This window comes from Octodon degus, unplaced genomic scaffold, assembly GCF_000260255.1.
Source record: "Octodon degus isolate 3935 unplaced genomic scaffold, OctDeg1.0 scaffold00074, whole genome shotgun sequence".
Classification (NCBI taxonomy): Eukaryota; Metazoa; Chordata; class Mammalia; order Rodentia; family Octodontidae; genus Octodon; species Octodon degus.
In genome coordinates this window covers 10324291-10337699 of record NW_004524650.1, presented here as the reverse complement: position 1 = coordinate 10337699, position 13409 = coordinate 10324291, and the positions used below count along the sequence as shown (strand labels likewise).

General features: G+C 41.5%; 1 long non-coding RNA gene across 1 annotated transcript in view; it reads right to left on the bottom strand.

The window, feature by feature from the left end:
• Positions 1-13178, bottom strand: part of LOC111817922 — a 20185-nt gene extending 7007 nt beyond the window's left edge. Inside the window, exon 1 of the long non-coding RNA XR_002822018.1 lies at positions 13019-13178. This is a non-coding gene — a long non-coding RNA (uncharacterized LOC111817922). The remainder of the gene's footprint in view (positions 1-13018) is intronic.
• Positions 13179-13409: the final 231 nt, after the last annotated feature.

Sequence of the window (13409 nt, the reverse complement as noted above, 5' to 3'; positions counted from 1 at the left end):
CCCCAAATTTTGATTTCCTGATAATTTTAAATACCTTAACAATTTAAAGATCCAGGTGGTGGTTATTGGTAAGTTAAGGGGTTTTAATTGATACAAATTTCAAAAGTTTATTTTGCCTTATCAATTATTTACTTTCCCAAACCAGAAGAGCTGTTTCCTTATTTCAAAAATCTCAATTTGTTTCCGATATACCATATTGTTTGCTCATCCTTGTCTTGCTAAGGGACAACCTAAAAAACTATTACATGCTTACACATATTACAAACATGGGGCAGCACTGCAAATTAACACTATTAAACTTTATCTGTTTTCAAATATCTGAAAGTTGAACATTATCCTCCAAGGCTAGAAGTGGTTTTGTTTTCATAAGATTGGTTAAGAAATTACAACCTTACAGGTATCTGACATTAAGTGCATTTTCAGCGAAAGAAACGTGAACTGAGGTTGCATGGTGGCGGTGAGACTGGAGAACAGACAGCATTGTCAGTGTAGATAATTTTCACCTTGAACACGGTGTGTGTGTTTTTAAATTTTTCAGCTCTTATCGTATAGTTGCCAAGATTTCCCTCTGTGCGAGGGATGTACATTGTGTACAAAATCTGTGGTTTTGAATCATCAAAAGATTGTATTGTGAATGGCTCCAATCTGGGGAGGGGGAGAATGTGGGAAGCCTGGGACCCTTCTTAGATGCCTGCAGTTCTACAGTTCTGAGTCTCAGTCAACATGAAGCACAAAGGTAATCTTTGCAGGTGACTTTTACACTCATGTAGACAGCAAATGCTGTGGCAGAGGCTTGAGTTAAATAGGACCCCCAGGCACCAAGTGTGACACAGTCCCAACCATAGAGTGACAGCCTTATCCTCCTAGGCAAAGGAAGGAACAAATATCAGAGATTTATCTCTTGGAAACAAGTCAATAAGGATCTTTTTATAATGTGCTTTCACATTATGAAAACAAGTAACTTCAACAAAAATGGTATCAATTTTAAATACATAGAAACCAGGAAACTCACTTTTTAAAACTGAGTGTAATTCATCTTTCATACACAACATATGCTAGAATTTCCTTGTTTCATGCAATCCTGAAGACCTGCAATGTATCACAACATGGAATGTGGAAAAAAGTGTGACTTCTCTTTCATTCAGTCTTAATTACAGTACTATAATAAAGCTGTGATAAGGTCAAGCAAAGTGTGATCTACTTGTAAATCTATGCCTGCCTATGCAACCCAGCCTATAGGATTATGTTTTTTGAAATTCAGAAGAAATTCAATAAAACAGTGCCTTGCCTATCTTTTTCATAAATTATAATCTTTCCTTTGTGACTTACCCATTTTTTATTTCTAGGCCCCAGTGAAGCTTTAGAATCCCCAAACTTCAGTGAGCCTGCAAATTAACCCAACTTAGGTCTAAGATGCTAACTGGGACTTCCTGCTTGAGACCTTGCCTGCAGACCATACTTCTGAGTTTGAAACTAACATCCACACATTCTTAATACATATGCTACAGTAAAAGCAACAGACATTTGGGACAGAAAAGAATTCTGTAGAGCATAGATCAGGAAGGGATATGCCAAAAAAGATACTGTTTTCCCTGCCCACTATCCTAAGGGAAAAAAGAAATCAATAACAATACATATCAGCTACTAACTCAGTCTGTTCTCAATGATTATAAAGAACTTCCTCAATTCTCAATTTGTAGGGAACACAGGTCCACCAAGTTCATGGCTGGTTTTTGGAGAGCATGAAGGCTGGGACACTGATGAGATTTTGGTACTTTATAACCTAGGATTCTCTGGTGGCTCTGGAAACAAAATGAAATTAGATTCCTGCTCAGGCAGTCACTGCTTCTGCAAACCTCTGACGCCGGGATCCTGAAGGAAAAGCTTCCAAATTTCACCAAGAAGGCTCTGCAGAATTGGAAGGGAGTGCATCTGAAAAAAGGGCTTCTGGTATCATTTGTGGACAGTCAGTGCCAAGGTATTGGAAGTAGGAATGTGTCTACTGTAACTTACACAGCTGGAATTCTATCACTATGAGCATTTCCCAGGAGTTCTCCAGCAGGTCCCATAACCTCTCTCCCTAGGCTTTGGAATTTCACCTAAAGCTGGGAGAAGTCTTCAGCATAGAAAGTTGACTTTTATTTTAAAGTATGTGGGGAAAACTTCTCTTTCATTGAAGGTACTGAAGAGAAAATCAGCAGAGTACATTTCTCTGCTTTAGAAATACCACTCATCAACTTACCCAGGGTGCTGCAGTGGGCCAGCAAAAGACCAGGTAAAATAAGAGAGAGGAAATCGGACCTTACAATAGAAGTAAAACAAACAAGTATCATTCTAGTCCTCTTTTTTTCCCCCTGCTTCTCTCTCCTGTGACTCTTAACAATAAGCCACCAGGGTCTCCTAGGAGAATCTGTTTCTGCTCTTAAACGGCCCTTTTCCAAGGAGGAACAAGGTCTGTCTCCTGATGTGGGGCCTCAGATGCTTTGTTATTGCAACTTAAATTTTGTCATTGCTTCTTTTCAAAGATTATTTGAAATGAATTGTTTCTTTTGTTGACTATGCAACAAACGACCTCTGCTAATCTTATATTTTATCTCCCTAACATATGGAAAAGCTATTTATTCTAGCCAATCACAATAAAGTAAAGAAAACCCCATTTTATGGAAAGGTATATATCACTAGTCTGTTGATCATTAAAGATATGATTACCAGTGAAAACCCTCTGAAGGTGGCACATTTATTCTTCCAGGAACAGATGGGGACACGCATTTTCCTTGCAAATACTTTTGAAATTGCTCTACTGGTAGCAGTATAAAAATGATATACAGATGCCAGGGCCTGCATGGCCAGGATGAGTATGCCAGATTTACACAGTAAAGCTTTCACACGCGGGCTGTCAGTTTTGATTGATCTCTACTATACCTCAGGAACTTGTTGACTAGGTAGGGAAACAGTGCAAATAATTCACTGCAGCAAGTCAGATAATTCACACAACCAATCGGTCTGCTTCACTTTCTGGTTGTGACATACGAGCTTTCCCTACAAAGACGCATCACTTTCCAGCTTGAGCAATATTCAATGTCAGAGAGGAAAAGGTATTAAAACCACACAAAAGGAGTTGGACTACTGCAGGATGAGAAGTTGTTTTGGTAATGGGGGCCAGATCCTGCTCTACTTTAAGTCCTACCAGGGCGTTCAGGCCCAATTGTCATTATCATATTGATTAAAAAAAAGTTCATCATAGTACAATTTTAGGTTTAACGCCAACAGATCAGGAAAGAGTAAAGAATTATCCCACAAAAGCACAACATTCTTACCGCAGGGACGTTTCCCTGTTCCAGTTCATTGATGGAGTTGATTAAGTTTAAATGAAGCAGACACTGGATAAAAGTAAGGGTATTGACCACTGGGCACTGCGATCCGTGCTTGAAAGGACCTGATACATGCAGAAAAGCAAGATTTGCTAAATGCTCTAATCTTCAATCAAATCTTACATCAATACAGACAAAGTTTGGTAATGAGAGATTCAATGAAGCATGCGGGAGAAAGAATTAATCCTCTTGGTCTAAACTGGCTTCAACTTTGAAGCTTGCTCCGAAGGAAAGACAGTTATCTAAATGCTAAATAAGAAACTTATTGTACTTTTCATGGCATGCTAATCTTTTGTCTATTTCATCTCTATTATGTGTATGTTCATAGACTGCAGTTGTCATGGTGATTATATCTAGCCACGCTCAAGGGATGGTGGGGAGAAGCCAGGAGTCAAGGTGGAAAAGACCCCCACACAATTCACAGCACACGTGCGAGTGTAAGCACGCACACACACATGCACACACACACAGACACACAGACACACACACACACACACACACACACAGAGGGGAAACAAGGAGACACAAGACCCCTTCCTGACTCTTCCTGCCAGAACTTGAGAAGGCTGGGCTTGTGCCTTCCTGTTCTTCAGCACAGTAATGGTGGAGAGGGTATTAAGCATCCTTCCTACCTGGAAACCATCTCCCCACATTTTCCTAGATTTTCGTTCAGAGACTCCATCTTACTTCACAGGTGCCCCTTCTGCATCTGTGACTGACATCCAGGACTGTTGGTAGGGAGGGCAAGGCTGGAGAGGGAACTGACTGGAGAGGAAACAGAAGGAAGTATAGGCTTCAACACTAGTGGACTGGTTCTACAGGCTTGTGCCCAGGAGTGTAAAGTTAAGTCATCTGCTCCTGAATACCAAGGGAGTTTGAATCCAAAGGAGCAGTCCACTGCAGCCCTGGTGGGAGGTGGAAGCTGCAGGGTCACCCTGGGCCTTGGCAACCAAAGGTGACCCTGGGCCCTTTATGTGTTTTACAAAAGTTGCCAAATTAAGACAGGATTATAACTGCTCTGAGTCCTTGTCAGGGCTGAAAGGTTGGGAGTCTCAAATATGCCCCAGCAGTGTTGATGAAAAGCTTAAAAAGTAATAACAGGGAGAAAAGAGCAAGGAAAGTAACATGTATAACTCTTATTAAAGAGAAGAGCCACAGAGAGGCTGTGAACTTGGATCACTGTTTGAACTTTAATTTGTTCATTAACAGGATTTGCCCCTCACTGTGAATGTTATTACTTCCTTTTGCTGCTCTGCAACAACTCTGGGCATAATGAAAGAGTCTGGCAAAAAGTTAAATGTCTGGTAATTAAGTCATTTAATTGAAAAAAGGGGGGAGAGGAAAAGAGAGGTCCCACTGCATGAGAGAAGGCAGAGGCTGGAAAAGGAGCAAGGCCGAAATCTGCTTGGAGGCCCTTTCCAATGCCAACCACCCATGGAAGACAAGAGGCTGGCCTCTGACGAGGTCCTTCAGCACCTCTGAAATCAATGCTGGCAGCCCCCTTTCCAATGCTATCTGGCCCTAGTTCAAACTGCCTGCCCAGGGTTTTACCCAGTGACTACTTGGATGATCTATTATGGCGGCACAGATATCAGAAATTCCAAACAACATATATTCATTAAATATTTCATTAAAATACAGGAGTCTTATTGTTCTCTTCCCTGCCTTCCCTTGAGTTGAGCCTCTTTGGCAGTTTTCCCTTTCCAGGCAAGAGTGTAAAGGGAAATGTCAGGAACTGGACATAATCTGAATTTTTGTATCTCAATAGGCGTAAAGATCGTGTTTTCTCTCCTCTCCATCCCAGACATTTTAAATAAATTCAGGAGTTAAAAGATGAACACAGCTGCTCCTTGCCCTTGCCCAGAAGTGGCAGGACTAAACCAGTTCACTTTGTCTCTTAACTTCCCAGACTCTACTTTTTCCTTTGTCACTAGGTCCTTCTATGTTTGTCAGCCACTACATATACATCCACCTGTGTGAAGACCAATGCGCATTTAGATACCTCAAAGCATGATGTTGGCCGCTGCAGCCCTCTGCCTACAGTAAAGTTCAGGAAATGATTGGTCAAGTTATTCTTTACTATTTAATGTTTAAAGACTACCACAATCATGATTTTCCTATTTTTTTTTTTTTTTTTCAGAACCGGGGATTGAACTCAGGCCCTTGCGCTTGCCAGGGAAGCGCTTATTCCACTGAGCCATCTCCCGGCCCCTAATTTTCCTAATATTTTTAAAATCAGTGTCCATATAATCAATATGCTTTTCTTTAGAAGTACAAGCTTCTACTATGTACTATTCCATTATAAAACTATGGTCAGAAAAAAAAGAGGTAGGGAGAGAATATGAGACAATATAAATAAATTCCACAGAATTCAAAACAAACTGTTAGGTTTGTGTTCCGTTGTTGCTTTTATTTTAAGGAGATGCCTTGAATTCAGGGTCTTTGCCATGAGTCAAATCCCCATCCTTTTTTTATTTTTTGAGATAGTGTCTCACTAAGTTGCCTACATTGACATCAAACATCTTCCTGCCTCAGCCTCCCAAGTAGCTAGTGTGCACCATCATACCTGACAGGACTAATTAAATCACTTCTCAAAAGCAGATAAAGGATAGAATGTTGTCCAATTATACCTTCACCAAATAAATTAAGTCATTACAATAGCTTGGCTAGGTCCTCCCCATTTATCTCAGTGCTTCTTGTTATACAAATCTTAACCTCAAATTCTATACAGTTATAAATGATCTGTATATGTGTATTCCTGAAAAACGGGTAGACACAATTAGAATTAATAGAAAGGGGGCAGGGGCTTTTTTAAAGGGGCTATTTTAAAAACTGAAGCAAGTTATGGAGCTTATTTAGCATCAAAGTTACATCACACCTTTATTGTCCCTGGATACTGAGTTAGCTCAATTTTCCAAAGTTGTGCATCTATCCTAGTTTTATTCTGGTCAACTGACACTAAATATTAAGTCTACAAACAAAACAAAACAAATGAAAAAGCTCCCCTTCTCACTGAGCTCTAAGCTGTAAAGCAGCTTAAGGAGATGAGGTCTAGCAACCCTGCCACTATCCTAATCTAGACCTTGATCACCTTACATATGCACCAGTGAGTTTCTTCCTTCCAACACAGCCTTCAGAATGCCCTGAGATTATCTGTCCTAAACTCCTGCTTTATTCCAAAGTCTCTCTAGTTCTTATTATTTGTAACAGCCTAGGTCTTTAAATTGGCCTCAAGCCTGCTCCCCACCCTACCTATAGACACTAATTGCCCTTTCTGGTGTGTTTTCTACTACTTGCCTACAGCAGGCAACACAATCCTTTAGATAGACACCTCTCTCATTGTCCTCTGAAAACATAATATGATTTATTTTTATTTTACTGAAGGTACCAGGCATCATGAAATATTCTTTCATTTAATTCCCTGAACTTAATTTGATGGGCATAACCCCTACCATTATTAAAATGGTATATTTCAAATTTAAAAGAAGCCATTAAGGTACTTGTCCACCACAGATTTCACAGCCAGCTAGGATTCTCAAGATTAATAGCCTGGTTCAAAAGCCAGTATACTTTCCAATCTGGCCTTCTCCCAAACCTACTGTTCTGCATTTTGATCACTCTTCCCCTTTGCCATCTAAGATGCCTTCTCAATTACATTCTACATATCTGAATTCCACCTAGCCTGCAAATCAAGACAAAAAATTCCTACTTCTGTATTGACATTCCTACTTCTATCTTTTGCCATCAATGGCGGCTGATTGCTGAACTCTCACCTACAGCACTCACTAGGCATTATCACTTTCTGCCCTGTGTTGTTAATTTTCTTTTTATTTGATCCCTTCCAACCAGAATGTAAGATCCTTGATGCTGGGAATTTGTTGTATAGTCCCTTATATTCCTCTCTTACTCTCCAGAGTCCAATAACTTAGTTCCCATTTGTTAAACACTTATCTCATGCACAACAATCCTTACAAGTAGATATCCTTATTGTCCCCTGCCACACCCCTTGAGACAGGATCTTGCTCTGCATTCCAGGCTGGCCTTGAATTCACTATGTAGCCCAGCAGTGATCTTGCCTCAGTTTCACAAGTCCTAAGAATATAGGCACGCCCTCCACACCCAGCACTGTTATCATCTTGTAGATAAAAAAAAAACTGAGGCTCTGGGAGAGGGAGATAGCTCAGCAGCATAAGTGCCTGCCTGGCAAGCATCCAGAGTTCAATCCCCATACCGCAAAAACAAAACAAAAAACAAAAACACTGGGGCCAGGGAGATGGCTCAGTGGAATAAGCGCTTCCCTGGCAAGCGCAACGGTCTGAGTTCAATCCCTGGTTTCGGAAAAAAAAAAAAAAAAAAAAAAAAAAAAAAAACTGAGGCTCAGAGAGATTAAGAAATTTGGAACATAATGTCAGAATCAAACACCACTTTTCCTTAAACACTATACCATACTCATACTACACTGAAGCTCACAGAGTGTGAATTAATGAAATGTCATTATGAGCAGTATACTGAACAAATCTCATGAAAATACTCCATCTGTTATGGCTTGTACCTAGATGTCGCCCACCTCCAAAGCCTCGGGTAGTCCTAAATGGGGCTTTTTGGAGGTGGTATGTGACGCTGAAATCAGCGGTGCCCTGGCCGGGGTGTCAGTGCTACCTACCCGAAGTGTGTGCACCCTGCATGAAATACAATGGTGTGAACTGAAACCTCTATGAAGTGCAGACTGAAATAACCCTTTTCTCCTTTCACCCTGGGTGTCATATTTTGTCTCAACAGCAAGAAAAATAAGATATTGTCTAACCATTACCTCAGAGAAGAAGTACTGCTTTTATTCGTCGGTGGATTCTGAAAGTCAAGAGGAGGGTATGTATATAACCACCACACAACATACCACTTTTTGAAACTACCTTTCTAGGAGCCATAATCTGCCTCCATATTGGTGGGAGTTAATGTCCTCTCCTCTACATATCTGTACTGATATTTCTAGAAGATGGCGGGGTGGGCATTAGCCTTCCCTCAGCATCTTTGGTACCTTTTATTTTATTTTTTTTTTAATTTTTTTTTTTATTTATTTGAGAGAGAGAGAGAGAGAGAGAGAGAGAGAGAGAAAGAGAGAGAGAGTGTGTGTGTGTGTGTGTGTGTGTGTGTGTAGCCATCTCAGCCCACCAGGGGGCGGGGCTGGCTGGCATGTGGTGCTGGGGGATTGAACCGCGGTCCCTGATGCTTTGCTAAGCTTGTTCTAAGTAGGTGCTTTAGACCACTGAGCCATCTCTCCAGCCCTTTGGTACCTTTTAATACAGTACACAGAGGAAAGCAGGATAAAATGAAAGATACAAATATTCATTCTTTAAATGGCCTTCAAGGATTGGGTTAGGGTCTTGCTATCTCTGCAGCAGAAATGGATTGCTGTTGTAGGAAAAATAACAATTAGAAAAGTTTTTTTGTTTTTTTTTAAATGTTCATAGTTGACCAACTAAGCCAATATGTGGAATTCAAGTCAGCTTCCTGTTCTGTAAGCCATGCATGGTGGCAGCCTGCTTTAGTGAAAGTGCTAAGAAAAGAAGACTTGAGAATATGAGAATCAAGAATTAAGAAGCATGGCCGGTTTTCTCCAAAGTGAAAGGAGAAAAACCTTTGGTGCCAGTGATGCAGACCTGGGTTTAACAGTACTGAAGAAGCTACCAGGTTCCTTTACACGCAACAAGTCTTTAGGAAACAAACCAAACCCCTTTTGTTGTGGCAATAGAGTGCTTCTAATAAATCAGAAAGGAAGAATAATGACTATAGGGTGCTACTCATATGTCTCTGTATCCATAGCTAGTAGATACAGTAGTTTTTACTTAGAAAAGACAGAGAATGGAGTCTGTCTATCTTGTGCCCTGACCTTTTGAGCAGGGCCACTTCACCCAATTTCTGGGCAATAACCATGCTCATCAAAACAGACAGGATTCAAAGTTCCAGAATTAGGGGCTGGGGAGATGGCTCAGTGGAATAAGCACTTTCCCAGCAAGTGCAAGGGCCTGAGTTCAATACCAGTTCTGCAAAAAAAAAAAAAAAAAAAAAACAGTTTTCTGGGGCGGGGGACAAGCGCAAGGTCTTGAATTTGATCCCTGGTGCCAAACAAAGTTCCAGAATTTACAGATGGCTAAAATAAGTATATTCGTTCTTTCTTTCTTTTTTTTTTTTTAGTATATTCTTTTTGTCTTAATTCAAACTTGGCTAATACACATATACAAACCAACTTTGGGGTGAAAGAAATTACTGTGGGAAGAAATTATCTGCAACAACACTTAGAATATTTCGTTTAAGTGTGAAAGCTCTTTCTTCATTATCCTCTGGCCTTCATCACTACTGATCATCATGATCTGGACTCCTGCCAATCACTAATGATCTCACGGTGCTGTCACACTAAATCTATCAGACCTGAACCTTTAAGAGAATCCCTGCTCAGCTCATTATACTTTTTCTGCTTTTCTTGGTTCTTCATATAGTTTCAGTTGGTGTTGAATTTGAATTATTTTTGTAAGTTTTAAGCTATTCTGGCGGTTTTGGAAAGTGATTTAAAACCTTCCCTCTAATGAATTCAACTAATTACAATTCAAAAACTCCATGACTTACCTCATTTCTCCTTGCCTCTTTTTCCTTTGGTGTTTCTCTAAGCTCTTCCTATATTCTGGTGTTGACTATGCTTAAGAGTTTAAATTTTCTAAGTTAAGAGCTTCATGATTCTGTATTCTGTATAATGAATGGCCTATTACTAACTTACAGCAGTACAAAGAGATTTTTCCTCCTATGTACTTTGAGGTCTATATTAACAGTCAACTACAAGGACAAATGAGGCCTCACTAGTAGTCTAAGCTAATCTTTCTTTCTTTCTTTTTTCTTTCTTTCTTTTTGCAACAGGGTCATGCTGTGGATCCTCCCGCCTCAGCCTCCAGAGTGCTGAGATTACAGGCTTGCACCATCATACCTGGTGGCTGAGTTCTTTTTAACAGTGAAATGTTAAAAAATGTATTCTACCTTGCACACTAGGTACAATACAAATTAAGACTGACTTCTTAGCTGATTATAATTTTATATTTCAAGGAATGTAAGCACTAATTCAGTGGAGTTACATAAGGCAATCTTAATTCTAATCATGATATCTTGAATTTTCCCACTGAATTCCATATTCTAGAACTTAATAGCTTTTAAAACCATCTTAGAACTGTGAATTCTCATAAACTCCAAAATCTACAAATCAAATTCTTGATAACTTTCTGAAGTTATGTATCTGTATAGTACACATCAATGTACTACATATGTACATGATTGTTAAATTAGCAATTCACTGACAAAGAGATTTTTATATTCTGAATAAGCAATTTTCTTTAAGAAAAGTCCCTTTGCAACTTCTCTTATTCCAATGGAGCTTCCACTGTTCAAACTATGTTAGTATAATGACTTTACAACTAGTTTTCTAAAAGTTATTCCAGAAAGCCATCTAATTATCTTTTAGCTTGCTTTGACCTCAAGTTACATTACCCTAACTTGGCCACCCACCTCCTTCTTCAGGGCACTGACAGACTGGATGGAAAATGACTTGCCACCTCTAAGTCTTTAAACCTGCCGGTACTGGAGTAGTGCCTAAGGAAGAGTTCTGAGCAAGGCTTGAGTAATAGAAGCATTATGTAAGTGACAGCCTTCCAAAACTACTGGTTGGATGAGAACACTTCAAAATACATGTTTAAGTTCTAGCACAGCTGTTAAAACACAGACATTTCTTCATAGCCATAGTTTGATTACAGAGTTTCAAGTGCCACAGCACAACATTAGGATTAGTGCTAAAATTATTGCTAATATCTTGGCTTCATTATCATACTTTGCAAAATTTTATTTTCATTAGGCATATCTTACAGATTTCACATAAAATGTTTTGACTTGGGGCTGGGAAGATGGCTCAGTAGAATAAGTGCTTCCCTGGCAAGCGCAAGGGCCTGAGTTCAATCTCTGGTTCCACTAAAAAAAAAAAAAAAAAAAAAAATGTTTTAACTCAAAGCTTTAAGGCACTTTCAAAATAACTGAAGAACAGTAGAGCCTCTTCAATCATGTAAATCCTTTAAACTTTAAAAAAAAAATTAAGAAGAAAAAATAGCACTGTGAATAAGGCACAAGTTGGAGAAAACTTTGATTCCTAATATATTTCCTTGACTTACCACTTGAAGGCAGTAAATACAATTTTCCGTTTATAAAATAAATGGTCACAGTTATTTAAGTCTTTCTTAATAATATTCCATGAGTTTTCTGTAGCTAGGAAAAAATATACATTCTTTAGTTACAGTTTCACAATTGTTTATGAAATGCCCAAAGGGATCATATCCAGTGGCGAGGTGGAGTGGAATATCTATAATAACTAGTGAATACATATTTACTAAATAAAGGAAAAGAAAAATATCGTGGGTCAATATATATGGAGTTCACTGTAAAACCATATAGTATTTCACCCATGTAAATACAGCACTGGCTACTGTACAATGTCAAGAATAAAGCATCTGCTTAGATTTGAAACTGACTTTGGATTTGACTTTTCCAATTATTCCACTTTTTAAAAATGTCTGGCTTCATAAACAAAACTCTCCCTGACTTACCACAGACGACTCACTAGATGAAATAACAATTGAGCTTATATTATAGAACAGGAATAAGAGAAAATCCTCCTCCCTATGGGGGTTTTGTAAGTACATTGATAAATACCTACAAAGTGATAAATGTTACTACCTCCTTCAGCATTTTAAAAGATGTCAACCAAACACAAAATATTTTTAGTGTGTGAATTAAAATGCTTCTTGCTGATGGCCTCAAATGTTTCTACCTAAGACGTCAAGACCTGGTTTACCTATTATCTGTCCTTCCAGCATGCACTGATATCGCACTTCATAATAGCTCGGTGTAATGATCGCTGTCAAATCCCCTACATGGGACACCCCTGCCCTGGATGGACATCACATATTTGCGTGACAGAAGACTAAAAAACTAAGGTCAGATGTGAAGGCCGTTTTTGAGCACAGGGGATGCAGGGGCACACTATGCATGAGCTCAAGGGCCTCAGTTCTTTTGCTTTGATTTACCCAAGAATGAGAATGAATACTGTCGGGAGATCCCGCGGATGGGGGGCACTCCCTGGTAAGGGCCCCAGGACCCGAGTAGGACAATATTTTTCAAGTTCGAACCCATCCAGAAATGAACAGGCCTTTGGCTTTCTGGTCCGTCCCCATGACCCGCACACAATGGCACACACTTCTGCAGGGAGCTGAAAGCGAGGCGAGTGGAGGGCGTCGCGGGGTGGGCTGGGGTCGCGACCCGGGCCCCTCTGAGACTTTGTGAACCGCTCCGGGTTCAGAGGCGCCCACGGCCCGCGCCGCCCGGGAGACCGAGGCGCCGCGCCGGGTCCGCGGAGGGCTGGGCTCCGCCGACGCCGCTGCTCTCCACCCGCCGCCTCCCCGCCTGCGGCCCGAGCGGCTACTCAAGGTCCCCAGCAGGGCCGCGCCAGTCTCCGCTCGCCGAGCGAGCGCGGAGAGCAGCGTCTGGGCGCGCGTCTGCACCGCGGGGCGCCGAGCGGAGGGCGCCCGCCCGAGCAGGGCCTTCGGCCAGAGCGAGAGTCTCACCTCAGAAGTCGGGTGCCGCCGCCTGCAGGGGGAGGAGAGCAGGTGGGCAAGGGCCGCGCTGGGCCCGGCCGCGCCGGGACGGCGCCAGGAGGACAAGCCGGGCAGCGGAGCCCCAGCCCTCGACGTCCGAGCCGCCTTCTCGGAAGGGAGGCCTCTACCGTTCGGCCGCGGTCCTGCAGCCGCGCTCGCGCGCCCCTGCCGCCCGCGCAGGCCCCGCCCCGCCCCGCGCAGGCCCCGCCCCACCGGCGCGGCTCCACCCACTGGCCTCCTTTTCCTGCCCCTCCCTCCCTTCCTTTCAGCCCGCTGGGTGCTATCGGCTCTCTCCTGGAGACGAACACGAAGCGACGTGGAAACCATCCCACCAAAATGAGCTGTGATATCCTTTTGATGG